We start from the raw sequence: 19681 nt of genomic DNA on the forward strand, positions 1-19681 counted from the left end.
TTTCTTGAAACAGAAGATTTTTACCTCGCTTGAGATAGTTTCCTTTGAAAAAAATATTCTATCTGAGATTTTCTCGTTGAGATAGTTTCTCGAAACAAAAGATTTTATTCGCTTGAGATAGTTTTCATCGAAACAAAAATTTTTTTCTCGCTTCAGATAGATTCCCTCGAAACAGAAGATTTTTTGTTGCTTGATATAGTTTCCCTTGAAACATATGATTTTGTCTCATTTGAGATAGTTTTTCTCAAAACAGAATATTTTATCTCCCTTGAGATAGTTTCCCTCGAAACAGAAGATTTGTCTCGCTTGAGATTATTTCCCTCGAAATAGAAGATTTTTCTCGCTTGAGATAGTTTCCTTCGAAACAGAAGATTTTATCTCGCTTGATTCCCTCGAAATATAGATTTTATCTCGCTTAAGATAGTTTCCCTCGAAACAGAAGATTTTATCTCGCTTGATATAGTTTCTCTCGAATAGAGATTTTATATCGCTTGAGGTAGTTTCCCTCGAAACAGAAGATTTTACTCGCTTGAGATAGTTTCCTCGAAACGAAGATTTGTCTTGCTTGGGATAGTTTCCCTCGAAATAGAATATTTTGTCGCTTGAGATAGGTTCCCTCGAAACAGAAGAATTTATCTCACTTAAGATATTTTACCTCAAAACAGAAGATTTTTTCTCGCTTGAGATAGTTTCCTTCGAAATATAACATTTATCTCGCTTGAGATAGTTTCCCTTAAAACAGAATATTTATCTCACTTGAGAAATTTCTCTCGAATAGAAGATTTGTCTCGCTTGAGATAGTTTCCCTCAAAATATAAGATTTTGTCTGCTTGAGATAGTTTCCCTCGTAACAGAAGATTTTATCTCCCTTGAGATTGTTTCAATCGAAACAGAAGATTTTATCTCGCTTGAGATAGTTTCCATGAAACAGAATATTTTATCTGCTTGAGATATTTTCTCTCGAAACAGAAGATTTTATCTCGCTTGAGATTTTCTCTTGAAACAGAAGATTTTACTCGCTTGAGATAGTTTCCTTGAAACAAAATATTCTATCTCGGTTGATATAGTTTCTCTTGGTTGAGATAGCTTTCTCGAAACAGAAGATTTTATTCGCTTGAGATAGTTTTCATCGAAACAGAAATTTTTTTCGCATCAGATAGATTCCCTCGAAACAGAAGATTTTTCTTGTTTGATATAGTTTCCCTTGAAACATATGATTTTGTCTCATTTGAGATAGTTTTCTCAAACAGAAGATTTATCTCACTTGAGATAGTTTCACTCGAAACAAAGATTTTGTCTCGCTTGAGATTATTCCCTCAAAATAGAAGATTTTTTCTCGCTTGAGATAGTTTCCTTCGAAACAGAAGATTTTATCTCGCTTGATTCCCTCGAAATATAATATTTTATCTCGCTTGATAGTTTCCTCGAAACAGAAGATTTTATCTCGTTTGATATAGTTTCTCTCGAAACAGAAGATTTTATATCGCTTGAGATAGTTTCCCTCGAAACAGAAGATTTTATCTCGCTTGAGATAGTTTCCCTCGAAACAGAATATTTTGTCTTGCATGGGATAGTTTCCCTCGAAGTAGAATTTTGTCTCGCTTGAGATAGGTTCCCTCGAAACAGAAGAATTTTTCTCACTTAAGATATTTTACCTCGAAACAGAAGATTTTTCTCGCTTGAGATAGTTTCCTTCGAATATAACATTTTATCTCGCTTGAGATAGTTTCCCTTAAAACAGAATATTTTATCTCACTTGAGAAAATTTCTCTGAAATAGAAGATTTTATCTCGCTTGAGATAGTTTCCTAAATATAAGATTTTGTTGCTTGAGATAGTTCCCTCTAACAGAAGATTTTATCCTTGAGATTGTTTCAATCGAAAAGAAGATTTTATCTCGCTTGAGATAGTTTCCCATGAAACAGAATATTTATCTTGCTTGAGATTTTCTCTCGAAATAGAAGATTTGTCTCGCTTGTGATAGTTTCCCTCGAAAATAGATGATTTTATCTCGCTTGAGATAGTTTCACTCAATCTGAAGATTTTCTCGCTTGAGATCGTTTCCCTCGAAACAGAAGAGTTTTTCTCGCTTGAGATAGTTTCCCTGAAAACAGAAGATTTGTCTCGCTTGAGATAGTTTCCTCGAAATAGAAGATTTTACCTCGCTTGAGATAGTTTCCTTGAAACAAGATTTTTTCTCGCTTGAGATATTTCCCTCGAAACAGAAGATTTTATCTCGCTTGAGATAGTTCCCTGAAATAAAATATTTTATCTCGCTAAAGAATTTCACTCGAAACAGAAGATTTGTCTCGCTTGAGATGGTTTCTCAAATAGAAGATTTTCGTGCTTGAGATAGTTTCCCTCAAAACAGTAGATTTTATCTCCTTGAGATAGTTTCACTCGAAAAAAAAGATTTATCTCGCTTGAGATAGTTTCAATGAAACGAATATTTTATCTCGCTTGAGATAGTTTCCTTCAAATAAGATTTTATCTCGCTTGAGATAGTTTCCCTCGAAAAAGAAGATTTTTTCTCGCTTGAGATAGTTTCCCTCAAAATTGAAGATCTTATCGCTTGAGATAGTTTCCCTCGAAACAGAAGATTTTATCTCGCTTAAGATAGTTTCCCTCGAAAGAGAAGATTTTCCTCGCTTGAGATATTTACCCTTGAAACAGAAGATTTTACCTCGTTTGAGATAGTTTCCCTTGAAACAAAATATTTTATCTCGGTTGAGATAGTTTCCCTCAAAACAGAAGATTTTATGTCGCTTGAGATAGTTTTCTCGAAACAGAAAATTATTTCTCGCTTCAGATAGATTCCCTCGAAACAGAAGATTTTTTCTCGCTTGAGATAGTTTCCCTTGAAAAAGAAGATTTTTTCTCGCTTGAGATAGTTTCCCTCGAAACAGAAGATTTTGTCTCGCTTGAGATAGTTTCCCTCGAAACAGAAGATTTTCTCTCTCTTGAGATTGTTTCACTCGAAATAGAAGATTTTTTCTTGCTTGAGATAGTTTCCTTCGAAACATAAGATTATCGCTTGAGATAGTTTCACTCGAATAGAAGATTTTTCTCGCTTGAGTTAGTTTCCCTCAAAATAGAAGATCTTATATCGCTTGAGATAGTTTCTCTCGAAACAGAAGATTTTATCTCGCTTGAGATAGTTTCATACGAAACAAAAGATTTTATCTCGCTTAAGATAGTTTCCCTCAAAATAGAAGATTTTGTCTCGCTTGTGATAGTTTCCCTCGAAACAGAAGAGTTTATCTCGCTTGAGATAGTTTCCCTGAAAACAAAAGATTTTGTCTCGCTTGAGATAGTTTCCCTCGAAATAGAAGATTTTATCTTGTTGAGATAGTTTCCCTTGAAACAAAAGATTTTTCTCGCTTGAGATATTTTCACTCGAAAAGAATTTTTCTCGCTTGAGATAGTTTCCCTTGAAACAAATTTTATCCGCTAAAGATAGTTTTACTTGAAACATAAGATTTGTCTCGCTTGAGATATTTATCTCAAAATAGAAGATTTGTCTCACTTGAGATAGTTTCCCTCAAAATATATGATTTTATATCCTTGAGATAGTTTCCCTCGAACAAAAGATTATCTCGCTTGAGATATTTTCCAATGAAACTGAAAATTTTATATCGCTTGAGATAGTTTCTCTCGAAATAGAATTTTTACTTGAGATAGTTTCCCTTGAAATGAATATTTTATCTTGCTTGAGATAATTTCCCTCGAAACAGAAGATTTTATCTCGCTTGAGCTAGTTTCCGTTGAAACAGAAGATTTTATCTCGCTTGAGATAGATTCCCACGAAACATAAGATTTTATCTTGCTTGAGATAGTTTCACATGAAACAAAATATTATCGCTTGAGATAGTTTCCCCTCGAAACAGAAAATTTTCTCGTTTGAAATAGTTTCCCTCGAAACAGATGATTTTGTCTCGCTTGAGATAGTTTCCCTTGAAATTGAAGATTTTTCTCGCTTGTTTTCAAAATTGAAGATCTATCGCTTGAGATAGTTTCCCTCAAAAAAGAGGATTTTATCTCGCTTGAGATCGTTTCCCTCGAAAATTAAGATTTTATATTGCTTGAGATAATTTTCCTCGGAACAGAAGATTTTATCTCGCTTAAGATAGTTTCCCTCGAAACAGAAGATTTTATCTCGCTTGATATAGTTTCTCTCGAAACAGAAGATTTTATATAGCTTGAGATAGTTTCCCTTGAAACAGAAGATTTTATCTCGCTTGAGATATTTCCTCGAAACAGAAGATTTTGCCTTGCTTGGGATAGTTTCCCTTGAAATAGAATATTTTGTCTCGCTTGAGATACGATCCCTCGAAACAGAAGAATTTATCTCACTTAAGATATTTTACCTCGAAACAGAAGATTTTTTCTCGCTTGAGATAGTTTCCTTCGAAACATAACATTTTATCTCGCTGGAGATAGTTTCCCTTAAAACATAATATTTTATCTCGCTTGAGAAAATTTCTCTCGAAATAGAAGATTTTGTCTCGCTTGAGATAGTTTCCCTCAAAATAAGATTTTGTCTTCCTTGAGATAGTTTCCCTCGTAAACAGAAGATTTTATCTCCTTGAGATGTTTCTCGAAACAGAAGATTTATCTCGCTTGAGATAGTTTCCCATGAAACAGATTTATCTTGCTTGAGATTTTCCTCGAAACAGAAGATTTTATCTCGCTTGAGATATTTTCTTGAAACAGAAGATTTTCTCGCTTGAGATAGTTTCCTTTTAAACAAAATATTTTATCTCGTTGAGATAGTTTCTCTTGGATCGAAACAGAATTTTATTTCTTGAGATAGTTTTCATCGAAACAAATTTTTTCTCGCTTGAGATAGTTCCCTCGAAAGAAGATTTTTCTTCTGCTTATAGTTTCCCTTGAAACATAGATTTTGTTGTTTGAGATAGTTTTTCTCAAAACAGAAGATTTTATCTCGCTTGAGATAGTTTCCCTCGAAATAGAAGATTTTATCTCGCTTGAGATTATTTCCCTCGAAACAGAAGATTTTTTCTCGCTTGAGATAGTTTCCTTCGAAACAGAAGATTTTATCTCGCTTGATTCCCTCGAAATATAAGATTTTATCTCGCTTAAGATAGTTTCCCTTGAAACAGAAGATTTTATCTCGCTTGATATAGTTTCTCTCGAAACAGAAGATTTTATATCGCTTGAGAAAGTTTCCCTCGAAACAGTAGATTTTATCTCGCTTGAGATAGTTTCCCTCGAAAAAGAATTTTGTCTTGTTGGGATAGTTTCCCTCGAAATAGAATTTTGTCTCGCTTGAGATAGTTTCCCGAAACAGAAGATTTATCTCACTTGATATTTTACCTCGAAACAGAAGATTTTTCTCGCTTGAGATAGTTTCCTTCGAAATAAAATTTTATCTCGCTTGAGATAGTTTCCCTTAAAACAGAATATTTTATCACTTGAGTTTCTCTCGAAATAGAAGATTTGTCTCGCTTGAGATAGTTTCCCTCAAAATATAAGATTTTGTCTTGCTTGAGATAGTTTCCCTCGTAACAGAAGATTTTATCTCCCTTGAGATTTCAATCAACAGAAGATTTTATCTGCTTGAGATAGTTTCCCATGAAACAGAATATTTTATTGCTTGAGATATTTCTCTCGAAACAGAAGATTTTATCTCGCTTGAGATATTTTCTTGAAACAGAAGATTTTACCTCGCTTGAGATAGTTCCTTGAAACAAATATTCTATCTAGGTTGAGATAGTTTCTCTTGGTTGATAGTTTCTCGAAACAGAAGATTTTATTCGCTTGAGATAGTTTTCATCGAAACAGAAATTTTTCTCGCTTCAGATAGATTCCCTCGAAACAGAAGATTTTTCTTGGTTGATGTAGTTCCCTTGAAACATATGATTTTGTCTCATTTGAGATAGTTTTCAAAACAGAGTTATCTCACTTGAGATAGTTTCCCTCGAAACAGAAGATTTGTCTCGCTTGAGATTATTTCCCTCGAAATAGAAGATTTTTTCTCGCTTGAGATAGTTTCCTCGAAACAGAAGATTTATCTCGATGATTCCCTCGAATATAAGTTTTATCTCGCTTGAGATAGTTTCCCTCGAAACAGAAGATTTTATCTCGCTTGAGATAGTTTCTCTCGAAACAGAAGATTTTATATCGCTTGAGATAGTTTCCCTCGAAACAGAAGATTTTATCTCGCTTGAGATAGTTTCCCTCGAAACAGAAGATTTTGTCTTGCTTGGGATAGTTTCCCTCGAAATAGAATATTTTGTCTCGCTTGAGATAGTTTCCCTCGAAACAGAAGATTTATCTCACTTAAGATATTTACCTCGAAACAGAAGATTTTCTCGCTTGAGATAGTTTCCTTCGAAATATAACATTTATCTCGCTTGAGATAGTTTCCCTTAAAACAGATTTATTCACTTGAGATTTTCTCGAAATAGAAGATTTTGTCTCGCTTGAGATAGTTTCCCTCAAAATATAAGATTTTGTCTGCTTGAGATAGTTTCCCTCGAAGAGAGATTTTATATCCCTTGAGATTGTTTCTCGAAACAGAAGATTTTATCTCACTTGAGATAGTTTCCATGAAAGATATTTTCTCTTGCTTGAGATATTTCCTCGAAATAGAAGATTTTTTCTCGCTTGAGATAGTTTCCTTCAAAACAGAAGATTTTATCTCGCTTGATTCCCTCGAAATATAAGATTTATCTCGCTTAGATAGTTTCCCTCGAAAAAGAAGATTTTATCTCGCTTGATATAGTTTCTCTCGAAACAGAAGATTTTATATCGCTTGAGATAGTTTCCCTCGAAACAGAAGATTTTATCTCGCTTGAGATAGTTTCCCTCAAACAGAAGATTTTTCTCACTTGAGATAGTTCCCTCGAAATAAGATTTGTCTCGCTTGAGATAGTTTCCCTCAAAAAAGAATTTATCTCACTTGAGATATTCCTCGAAAACAGAAGATTTTTCTCGCTTGAGATAGTTTCCTCGAAATATAAGATTTTATCTCGCTTGAGATAGTTTCCTTAAACAGATATTTATCTCTTGAGATTTCTCTCGAAATAGAAGATTTTATCTCGCTTGAGATAGTTTCCCTCAAAATATAGATTTTCTTGCTTGAGATAGTTTCCTCGAAACAGAAGATTTTATCTCGCTTGAGATGTTTTCTCGAAACAGAAGATTTTATTCGCTTGAGATAGTTTCCTGAAACATTTATCTTGCTTGAGATATTTTCTCGAAACAGAAGATTTTATCTTCGCTTGAGATTTCTCGAAACAGAAGATTTTGTCTCGCTTGAGATAGTTTCCAAACAGAAGATTTTATTCTCTGGTTGAGATAGTTTCCCTCGAAACAGAAGATTTTGTCTCGCTTGAGATAGTTTTCTCGAAACAGAAATTTTCTCGCTTGATAGTTTCCCCGAAACAGAAGATTTTTTCGCTTGAGTATTTCCCTCGAAACATAGATTTTCTCGCTTGAGATAGTTTCCTCGAAACAGAAGATTTTATCTCTTGATGATAGTTTCCCTCGAAATAGAAGATTTTATCTCGCTTGAGATAGTTTCCTCGAAATAGAAGATTTTATCTCGCTTGAGATAGTTTCCTCGAAACAGAAGATTTTATCTCGCTTGATAGTTTCCCTCGAAATAGATTTTATCTCGCTTGAGATAGTTTCCCTCGAAACAGAAGATTTTATCTCGCTTGATATAGTTTCCTCGAAACAGAAGATTTTTTCGCTTGAGATAGTTTCCCTCGAAACAGAAGATTTTATCTCGCTTGAGATAGTTTCCCTCGAAACAGAAGATTTTTCTTGCTTGAGATAGTTTCCTCGAAATAGAATATTTGTCTCGCTTGAGATAGTTTCCCTCAAACAGAAGATTTATCTCACTTGAGATATTTTACCTCGAAACAGAAGATTTTTCTCGCTTGAGATAGTTTCCGAAATATAACATTTTATCTCGCTTGAGATAGTTTCCCTTAAAGAAGATTTTTATCCCTTGAGATTTTTCTCGAAATAGAAGATTTTCTCGCTTGAGATAGTTTCCTCAAAATAAAGATTTTATCTTGCTTGAGATTTTCCCTCGAAATTTTAGAGATTGTTTCGAAATAGATTTTATCTCACTTGAGATAGTTTCCTCGAAACAGAAGATTTTATCGCTTGAGATATTTCCCTCGAAATAGAAGATTTTATCTCGCTTGAGATAGTTTCCCTCGAAACAGAAGATTTTATCGCTTGATATTTCCTCGAAAAAGATTTTATCTCGCTTGAGATAGTTTCCCTCGAAACAGAAGATTTTATCTCTTGATATAGTTTCTCGAAACAGAAGATTTTGCTTGAGATAGTTTCCCTCGAAAGAAATTTTATCTCGCTTGAGATAGTTTCCCTCGAAACAGAGATTTTTCTTGATATTTCCCTCGAAGTAGAATTTTGTTCTGCTTGAGATAGTTCCCTCAATAGAGATTTTCTCTTGAAGATATTTCCTCGAACATTTTTCTCGCTTGAGATAGTTTCCTTAAATATAACATTTTATCTCGCTTGAGAAGTTTCCCTTAAACATAATTTATCTCTTGAGAATTTCTCTCGAAATAGAAGATTTTGCCTCGCTTGAGATAGTTTCCCTCAAATATAAGATTTTGTCTTGCTTGAGATTTTCCTCGTAACAAATTTATCTCCCTTGAGATGTTTCAACGAAACAGAAGATTTCATCTCGCTTGAGATAGTTTCCCATGAAACAGAATATTATCTTGCTTGAGATATTTTCTCGAAGCAGAAGATTTTATCTCGCTTGAGATATTTCTCTTGAAACAGAAGATTTTACCTCGCTTGAGATAGTTTCCTTTGAAACAAATATTTATCGGTTGAGATAGTTTCTCTTGGTTGAGATAGTTTCTCGAAACAGAATATATTATTTCGCTTGAGATAGTTTTCATCGAAAAAAAATCAGAAGATTCCCTCGAAACAGAAGATTTTCTTGCTTGATATAGTTTCCCTGAAACATGATTTTTCTCGTTTGAGATAGTTTTCTCAAACAGAAGATTTTATCTCGCTTGAGATGTTTCCCTCGAAACAGAAGATTTTGTCTCGCTTGAGATTATTTCCTCAAAACAGAAGATTTTTCTCGCTTGATATAGTTTCCTTCGAAATAAGATTTTATCTCGCTTGATTCCCTCGAAATATAAGATTTTTTCTCGCTTGAGATAGTTTCCCATGAAACAGAAGATTTTATCTCGCTTGAGATAGTTTCCTTCGAAATAGAAGATTTTATATTTCTTGAGATAGTTTCCCTTGAAACATAATTTTTTATCTTGCTTGAGATACTTTCCCTCCAAAAAGAAGATTTTATCTAGCTGTGATAGTTTCCCTAGAAACAGAAGATTTATCTCGCTTGAGATAGATCCACGAAATAGAAATTTTATCTTGCTTGAGATAGTTTCAATTGAAACAAAATTTTATCTCGCTTGAGATGTTTCCCTCGAAACAGAAGATTTTTTCTCGCTTGAGATAGTTTCCTTGAAACAGAAATTTTTCTCGTTGAGATAGTTTCGCTTGAAATTGAAGATTTTTTCTCTTGAGAAGTTTCCCTCAAAATGAAGATATTCGCTTGAGATGTTTCCTTCGAAATAGAAGATTTTATCTCGCTTGAGATCGTTTTTCGAAATTAAGATTTTATATTGCTTGAGATAGTTTTCCTCGGAATAGAAGATTTTATCTCGCTTAAGATAGTTTACCTCAAAACAGAAGATTTCATTTCGCTTGATATAGTTTCTCTCAAAATAGAAGATTTTATATCGCTTGAGATAGTTTCCCTCGAAACAGGAGATTTTATCTCGCTTGAGATAGTTTCCCTTGAAACAAAAGATTTTGATTCGCTTGGGATAGTTTCCCTCGAATCAGAAGATTTTATATCGCTTGAGATACTTTCTCTCGAAACAGAAGATTTTATCTCGCTTGAGATAGTTTCAGTTGAAACAGAAGATTTTATCTCACTTGAGATAGTTCCCACGAAATAAAGATTTTATCTGCTTGAGATAGTTTCACTTGAAACAAAATATTTTATCTCGCTTGAGATAGTTTCCCTCGAAACAGAAGATTTTTTCTCATTTGAGATAGTTTCCCTCGAAACAGATGATTTTGTCTCGCTTGAGATAGTTTCCCCTTAAATTGAAGATTTTTTCTTGCTTGAGATGTTTTCCCCAAAATGAAGATTTTATTGCTTGAGATAGTTTCCCTCGAAACAGAGGATTTTATCTCGCTTGAGATCGTTTCCCTCGAAAATTAAGATTTTATATTGCTTGAGATAATTTTCCTCGGAACAGAAGATTTTATCTCGCTTGAGATAGTTTCCCTCGAAATAGAAGATTTTATCTCGCTTGATATAGTTTGTCTCGAAACATAAGATTTTATATCGCTTGAGATAGTTTCCCTCGAAACAAAAGATTTTATCTCTCTTGAGATAGCTTCCCTCGAAACAAAAGAATTTATCTCACATCAGATATTTTACCGCGAACCATATAATTTTTTCTCGCTTGAGAAAGTTTCCTTCGAAACAATACATTTTAACTCGCTTGAGATAGTTTCCCTTGAAACATAATATTTTGTCTCGCTTTAGATAGTTTCCCTTGAAACAAAATATTTTATCTCGCTTGAGATAGTTTCCCTCGAAATAGAATATTTTGTCTCGCTTGAGATAGTTTCCCTCGAAATAGAATATTTTGTCTCGCTTGAGATAGTTTCCCTCCAAATAGAAGATTTTATCTTGCTTGAGATAGTTTCCCTTAAAATAGACAATTTATTTCCCTTGAGATAGTTTCCCTCGAAACAAAAGATTTTATCTCGCTTGAGATAGTTTCCCATGAAACAGAAGATTTTATCTCTCTATAGATAGTTTCCCATGAAACAGAAGATTTTATCTCGCTTGAGATAGTTTCCCTCGAAACAGAAGATTTTATCTCGCTTGAGATATTTTCCCTAGAAGCAAAATATTTTACCTCGCTTGAGATAGTTTCTCTTGAAACAAAATATTTTATATGGGTTGAGATAGTTTCCCTCGAAACAGAAGATTTTATGTCGCTTGAGATAGTTTTCCTTGAAACAAAATTTTTTTTCTCGCTTCAGATAGTTTCCTTCCAAACATAAGATTTTATCTCGCTTGAGAAAGTTTCCCTCGAAATAGAAGATTTTATCTAGCTTTAGAGAGTTTCCTAAGAAACAAAAGATTTTATCTCTCTTGAGATTGTTTCCCTTGAAACATAATATTTTATCTCGCTTGAGATAGTTTCCCTCGAATCAGAAGATTTTATCTCACTTGAGATCGTTTCCCTTGAAACAGAAGAATTTTTCTCGCTTGAGATAGTTTCCCTCGAAATAGAAGATTTTGTCTCGGTTGAGATCGTTTCCCTCGAAATAGAAGATTTTATCTCGCTTGAGATAGTTTACCTTGAAATAAAATATTTTTTCTCGTTTGAGATTTTTTCCCTCAAAACAGATGATTTTTTCTCCCTTGTGATAGTTTCCTTTGAAACAGAAGATTTTATCTCGCTTGAGATAGTTTCCTTTGAAACAAAATATTTTATCTCGCTAAAGATAGTTTCCATCGAAACATAATATTTTGTCTCGCTTGAGATTGTTTCTCTCAAAATAGAAGAATTTATCTCCTTTGAGATAGTTTCCCTCGAAACAGAAGATTTTATCTCGCTTGAGATAGTTTCCCTTGAAATTGAAGATTTTTCTCCTTGAGATGTTTTCCCTCAAAATTGAAGATATTATATCGCTTGAGATTGTTTCCCTCGAAATAGAGGATTTTATCTCGCTTGAGATCGTTTCTCTCGAAAATTAAGATTTTATATTGCTTGAGATAGTTTTCCTCGTAACAGAAGATTTTATCTCGCTTGAGATAGTTTACCTCGACACAGAAGATTTTATCTCTCTTGATATAGTTTCTCTCAAAACAGAAGATTTTATATCGCTTGAGATAGTTTCCCTCGAAACATATTTTATCTCACTTAAGATAGTTTCCATTTAAACAAAAGATTTTATCTCGCTTGAGATAGTTTCCGTCGAAACATAAGATTTTGTCTCGCTTGAAATAGTTTACCTCGAAACAAAAGATTTTGTCTCGCTTAAGATAGTTTCCCTCGAAACAGAAGATTTTTTCTTGCATAAGATAGTTTCCCTCGAAACAGAAGATTTTTTCTCGCTTGAGATAGTTTCAATCGAAACAGAAGATTTTATCTCGCTTGAGATAGTTTCCATGAAACAGAATATTTTATCTCGGTTGAGATAGTTTCCCTTGAAACAGAAAATTTTATCGCGCTTGAGATAGTTTCTATCGAAATAGATGATTTTGTCTCACTTGAGATAGTTTCCCTCAAAATAGAAGATTTTGTCCTGCTTTAGATAGTTTCCCTCGTAACAGAAGATTTTATCTTCCTTGAGATAGTTTCAATCTAAACAGAAGATTTTATCTCGATTGAGATAGTTTCCCATGAAACAGAATATTTTATTTCGCTTGAGATATTTTCTCTCGAAACAGAAGATTTTATCTAGCTTGAGATATTTTCCCTTGAAACATAAGATTTTACCTCCCTTGAGATAGTTTCACTTGAAACAAAACATTTTATCTCAGTTGAGATAGTTTCCCTTGGTTGAGATAGTTTTCCTCGAAACAGAAGATTTTATGTCGCTTGAGATAGTTTTTCTCGAAACAGAAATTTTTTCTCGCTTCATATAGATTCCGTCGAAGCAGAAGATTTTGTCTCGCTTGAGATAGTTTCCCTCGAAACAGAAGATTATGCCTCTCTTAAGATAGTTTCCCTCGAAACAGAAAATTTTGTCTCGCTTGAGATAGTTTCCCTCGAAACAGAAGATTTTTTCTCGCTTGAGATTGTTTCCCTCGAAACAGAAGATTTTTTCTTGCTTGAGATAGTTTCCTTAGAAACAGAAGATTTTATCTCGCTTGAGATGGTTTCCCTCGAAATAGAAGATTTTTTCTCGCTTGAGATAGTTTCCCTCAAAATAGAAGATCTTATATCGCTTGAGATAGTTTCCCTCGAAACAGAAGATTTTATCTCGCTAGAGATAGTTTCCTACGAAACAAAAGATTTTATCTCGCTTGAAATAGTTTCCCTCGAAATAGAAGATTTTATTTCGCTTGAGATAGTTTCCCTCGAAACAGAAGATTTTGTCTCGCTTGAGATAATTTCCCTAGAAATAGAAGATTTTATCTCGCTTGAGATAGTTTCCCTCGAAACAGAAGATTTTTTCTCGTTTGAGATATTTTCCCTCGAAACAGAAGATTTTTTCTCGCTTGAGATAGTTTCCTTTGAAACATAAGATTTTATCTTGCTTGAGATAGTTTCCTTTGAAACAAAATATTTTATCTCGTTAAAGATAGTTTTACTCGAAACAGAAGATTTTGTCTCGCTTGAGATGGTTTCTCTCAAAATAGAAGATTTTGTCTCACTTGAGATAGTTTCCCTCAAAACATATGATTTTATCTCCTTTGAGATACTTTCCCTCGAAACAAAAGATTTTATCTCGCTTGAGATAGTTTCCTAAATAGAATATATTTAACTCGCTTGAGATAGTTTCTCTCGAAATAGAAGATTTTTCCTCGCTATAGATAGTTTCACTCTAAATAGAATATTTTATCTCGCTTGAGATAGTTTCCCTCGAAACAAAAGATTTTGTCTCGCTTGAGATAGTTTCCGTCGAAACAGAACATTTTATCTCGCTTGAGATTATGTCGCTCGAAACAGAAGATTTTATCTCTATTGAGATAGTTTCCCTCGAAATAGAAGATTTTATCTCGCTTGATACACTTTCCCTCGAAACAAAAGATTTTCTCGTTGAGATAGTTTCCCACGAAACAGAAGATTTTATCTCGCTTGAGATGGTTTCCTCGAAACAGAAGATTTTGTTTCGCTTGAGATAGTTTGAGATTTTTTGCTCACTTGAGATAGTTCCCTTCGAAACAGAAGATTTTATCTCGTTTGAGATAGTTTTTCTTGAAACAAAATATTTTATCTCGCTAAAGATAGTTTCCCTCGAAACAGAAGATTTTGTCTCGCATGAGATAGTTTCTCTCAAAATAGAATATTTTGTCTTGCTTGAGATAGTTTCCCTCAAAACAGAAGATTTTATCTCCTTTGAGATAGTTTCCCTCGAAACAAAATATTTTATCTCGCTTGAGATAATTTCCCATGAAACTGAAGATTTTATATCACTTGAGATAGTTTCCAATGAAACAAAATATTTTATCTCGCTTGAGATAGTTTCTCTCGAAATAGAAGATTTTATATCGCTTGAGATAGTTTGCCTTGAAACAGAATATTTTATCTTACTTGAGATACTTTCCCTCGAAACAGAAGATTTTATCTCGCTTGAGATAGTTTCCCTTGAAACAGAAGATTTTATCTCGCTTGAGATAGATTCCCACGAAACATAAGAATTTATCTTGCTTAAGATAGTTTCACTTGAAACAAATTATTTTATATAGCTTGAGATAGTTTCCCTCGAAACAGAAGATTTTTTCTCTCTTGAGAAAGTTTCCCTTGAAATTGAAGATTTTTCTCGCTTAAGATGTTTTCCCTCAAAATTGAAGATCTTATATCGCTTGAGATAGTTTCCCTCGAAACAGAGGATTTTATCGCGGTTGAGATCGTTTCCCTCGAAAATTAAGCTTGAGATAGTTTTCCTCGGAATAGAAGATTTTATCTCGCTTGAGATAGTTTCCCTCAAAACAGAAGATTTTATCTCGCTTGAGATAGTTTCCCTCGAAACAGAAGATTTTATATCGCTTGAGATAGTTTCCCTCAAAATAGATGATTTTATCTCGGTTGAGATAGTTTCCCTCGAAACAGAAGATTTTATGTCGCTTGAGATAGTTTTCCTCAAAACAGAATTTTTTTCTCGCTTGTGATAGTTTCCCTCGAAACAGAATAATTTATCTCACTTAAGATATTTTACCTCGAAACAGAAGATTTTTTCTCACTTGAGATAGTTTCCCTCGAAACAGAATATTTTATCTCGCTTGAGATAGTTTCCTACGAAACAAAAGATTTTATCTCGCTTGAGATAGTTTCCCTCGAAACAGAAGGTTTTATCTCGCTTGAGATATTTACCATAGAAACAAAAGATTTTACCTCTCTTGAGATAGTTTCCCTTGAAACAAAATATTTTATCTCGGTTGAGATAGTTTCTCTCGAAGTAGAAGATTTTGTCTCACTTGAGATAGTTGCCCTCGAAATAGAAGATTTTGTCTCGCTTGAGATAGTTGCCCTAGAAACAGAAGATTTTTTCTCGCTTAAGATTGTTTCACTCGAAACAGATGATTTTTTCTCGCTTTAGATAGTTTCCTTCGAAACATTAGATTTTATCTCGCTTGATATAGTTTCCCTCGAAATAGAAGATTTTTTCTCGCTTGAGATAGTTTCCCTCAAAATAGAAGTCTTATATTGCTTGAGATAGTTTCCCTCGAAACAGAAGATTTTATCTCGCATGAGATAGTTTCATACGAAACAAAAGATTTTATCTCACTTGAGATAGTTTCCCTCGAAATAGAAGATTTTGTCTCGCTTGTGATAGTTTCCCTCGAAATAGATGATTTTATCTCGCTTGAGATAGTTTCACTCAAATCTGAAGATTTTGACTCGCTTGAGATCGTTTCCCTCGAAACAGAAGAGTTTTTCTCGCTTGAGATAGTTTCCCTGAAAACAGAAGATTTTGTCTCGCTTGAGATAGTTTCCCTCGAAATAGAAGATTTTACCTCGCTTGAGATAGTTTCCCTTGAAACAAAAGATATTTTCTCGCTTGAGATATTTTCCCTCGAAACAGAAGATTTTATCTCGCTTGAGATAGTTTCCCTTGAAATAAAATATTTTATCTCGCTAAAGATAGTTTCACTCGAAACAGAAGATTTTGTCTCGCTTGAGATGGTTTCTCTCAAAATAGAAGATTTTGTCGTGCTGAGATAGTTTCCCTCAAAACAGTAGATTTTATCTCCTTTGAGATAGTTTCACTCGAAACAAAAGATTTTATCTCGCTTGAGATAGTTTCCAATGAAACTGAATATTTTATCTCGCTTGAGATAGTTTCCTTCAAAATATAAGATTTTATCTCGCTTGAGATAGTTTCCCTCGAAATAGAAGATTTTTTCTCGCTTGAGATAGTTTCCCTCAAAATTGAAGATCTTATATCGCTTGAGATAGTTTCCCTCGAAACAGAAGATTTTATCTCGCTTGAGATAGTTTCCCTCGAAACAGAAGATCTTCCTCGCTTGAGATATTTACCCTTGAAACAGAAGAATTTACCTCGTTTGAGATAGTTTCCCTTGAAACAAAATATTTTATCTCGGTTGGGATAGTTTCCCTCGAAACAGAAGATTTTATGTCGCTTGAGATAGTTTTCCTCGAAACAGAAAATTATTTCTCGCTTTAGATAGATTCCCTCGAAACAGAAGATTTTTTCTCGCTTGAGATAGTTTCCCTTGAAAAAGAAGATTTTTTCTCGCTTGAGATAGTTTCTTTCGAAACAGAAGATTTTGTCTCGCTTGAGATAGTTTCCCTTGAAACAAAAGATTTTTTCTCTCTTGAGATTGTTTCACTCGAAATAGAAGATTTTTTCTTGCTTGAGATAGTTTCCTTCGAAACATAAGATTTTATATCGCTTGAGATAGTTTCACTCGAAATAGAAGATTTTTTCTTGCTTGAGATAGTTTCCATCAAAATAGAAGATCTTATATCGCTTGAGATAGTTTCTCTCGAAACAGAAGATTTTATCTCTCTTGAGATAGTTTCATACGAAACAAAAGATTTTATCTCGCTTAAGATAGTTTCCCTCAAAATAGAAGATTTTGTCTCGCTTGTGATAGTTTCCCTCGAAACAGAAGAGTTTATCTCGCTTGAGATAGTTTATCTCGAATCTGAAGATTTTATCTCACTTGAGATCGTTTCCCTCGAAACAGAAGAGTTTTTCTCGCTTGAGATAGTTTCCCTGAAAACAAAAGATTTTGTCTCGCTTGAGATAGTTTCCCTCGAAATAGAAGATTTTATCTTGTTGAGATAGTTTCCCTTGAAACAAAAGATTTTTTCTCGCTTGAGATATTTTCACTCGAAAAAGAATATTTTATCTCGCTTGAGATAGTTTCCCTTGAAACAAAATATTTTATCTCGCTAAAGATAGTTTTACTTGAAACAAAAGATTTTGTCTCGCTTGAGATGATTTATCTCAAAATAGAAGATTTTGTCTCACTTGAGATAGTTTCCCTCAAAACATATGATTTTATATCCTTTGAGATAGTTTCCCTCGAGACAAAAGATTTTATCTCGCTTGAGATATTTTCCAATGAAACTGAAAATTTTATATCGATTGAGATAGTTTCTCTCGAAATAGAATATTTTTTACCGGTTGAGATAGTTTCCCTTGACAATGAATATTTTATCTTGCTTGAGATACTTTCCCTCGAAACAGAAGATTTTATCTCGCTTGAGCTAGTTTCCGTTGAAACAGAAGATTTTATCTCGCTTGAGATAGATTCCCACGAAACATAAGATTTTATCTTGCTTGAGATAGTTTCACTTGAAACAAAATATTTTATCTCGCTTGAGATAGTTTCCCTCGAAACAGAAGATTTTTTCTCGTTTGACATAGTTTCCCTCGAAACAGATGATTTTGTCTCGCTTGAGATAGTTTCCCTTGAAATTGAAGATTTTTTCTCGCTTGAGATGTTTTCCACCAAAATTGAAGATCTTATATCGCTTGAGATAGTTTCCCTCGAAAAAGAGGAATTTATCTCGCTTGAGATAGTTTCCCTCGAAAATTAAGATTTTATATTGCTTGAGATAGTTTCCCTCGAAACAGAAGATTTTATCTCGCTTAAGATAGTTTCCCTCGAAACAGAAGATTTTATCTCGCTTGATATAGTTTCTCTCGAAACAGAAGATTTTATATCGCTTGAGATAGTTTCCCTCGAAATAGAAGATTTTATCTCGCTTGAGATAGTTTCCCTCGAAACAGAAGATTTTGTCTTGCATGGGATAGTTTCCCTCGAAGTAGAATATTTTGTCTCGCTTGAGATAGGTTCCCTCGAAACAGAAGAATTTATCTCACTTAAGATATTTTACCTCGAAACAGAAGATTTTTTCTCGCTTGAGATAGTTTCCTTCGAAACATAAGATTTTATATCGCTTGAGATAGTTTCCCTTAAAACAGAATATTTTATCTCACTTGAGAAAATTTCTCTCGAAATAGAAGATTTTGTCTCGCTTGAGATAGTTTCCCTCAAAATATAAGATTTTGTCTTCCTTGAGATAGTTTCCCTCGTAACAGAAGATTTTATCTCCCTTGAGATTGTTTCAATCGAAACAGAAGATTTTATCTCGCTTGAGATAGTTTCCCATGAAACAGAATATTTTATCTTACTTGAGATATTTTCTCTCGAAACAGAAGATTTTATCTCGCTTGAGATATTTTCTCTTGAAACAGAAGATTTTACCTCGCTTGAGATAGTTTCCTTTGAAACAAAATATTTTATCTCGGTTGAGATAGTTTCTCTTGGTTGAGATAGCTTCTCTCGAAACAGAAGATTTTATTTCTCTTGAGATAGTTTTCATCGAAACAAAAATTTTTTTCTCGCTTCAGATAGATTCCCTCGAAACAGAAGATTTTTTCTTGCTTGATATAGTTTCCCTTGAAACATATGATTTTGTCTCGTTTGAGATAGTTTTTCTCAAAACAGAAGATTTTATCTCGCTTGAGATAGTTTCCCTTGAAATAGAAGATTTTGTCTCGCTTGAGATTATTTCCCTCGAAACAGAAGAGTTTTTCTCGCTTGAGATAGTTTCCTTCGAAACAGAAGATTTTATCTCGCTTGATTCCCTCGAAATATAAGATTTTATCTCGCTTAAGATAGTTTCCCTCGAAACAGAAGATTTTATCTCGCTTGATATAGTTTCTCTCGAAACAGAAGATTTTATATCGCTTGAGATAGTTTCCCTCGAAACATAAGATTTTATCTCGCTTGAGATAGTTTCCCTAGAAACAGAAGATTTTGTCTTGCTTGGGATAGTTTCCCTCGAAATAGAATATTTTGTCTCGCTTGAGATAGGTTCCCTCGAAACAGAAGAATTTATCTCACTTAAGATATTTTACCTCGAAACAGAAGATTTTTTCTCGCTTGAGATAGTTTCCTTCGAAATATAACATTTTATCTCGCTTGAGATAGTTTCCCTTAAAACAGAATATTTTATCTCACTTGAGAAAATTTCTCTCGAAATAGAAATTTTGTCTCGCTTGAGATAGTTTCCCTCAAAATATAAGATTTTGTCTTGCTTGAGATAGTTTCCCTCGTAACAGAAGATTTTATCTCCCTTGAGATTGTTTCAATCGAAACAGAAGATTTTATCTCGCTTGAGATAGTTTCCCATGAAACAGAATATTTTATCTTGCTTGAGATATTTTCTCTCGAAACAGAAGATTTTATCTCGCTTGAGATATTTTCTCTTGAAACAGAAGATTTTACCTCGCTTGAGATAGTTTCCTTTGAAACAAAATATTCTATCTCGGTTGAGATAGTTTCTCTGGTGAGATAGCTTTTCTCGAAACAAAAGATTTTATTTCGCTTGAGATAGTTTTCATCGAAACAGAAATTTTTTTCTCGCTTCAGATAGATTCCCTCGAAACAGAAGATTTTTTCTTGC

Source organism: Hibiscus syriacus, unplaced genomic scaffold (assembly GCF_006381635.1).
Source record: "Hibiscus syriacus cultivar Baekdansim isolate YM2019G1 unplaced genomic scaffold, ASM638163v2 tig00112921_pilon, whole genome shotgun sequence".
Taxonomy (NCBI): Eukaryota; Viridiplantae; Streptophyta; class Magnoliopsida; order Malvales; family Malvaceae; genus Hibiscus; species Hibiscus syriacus.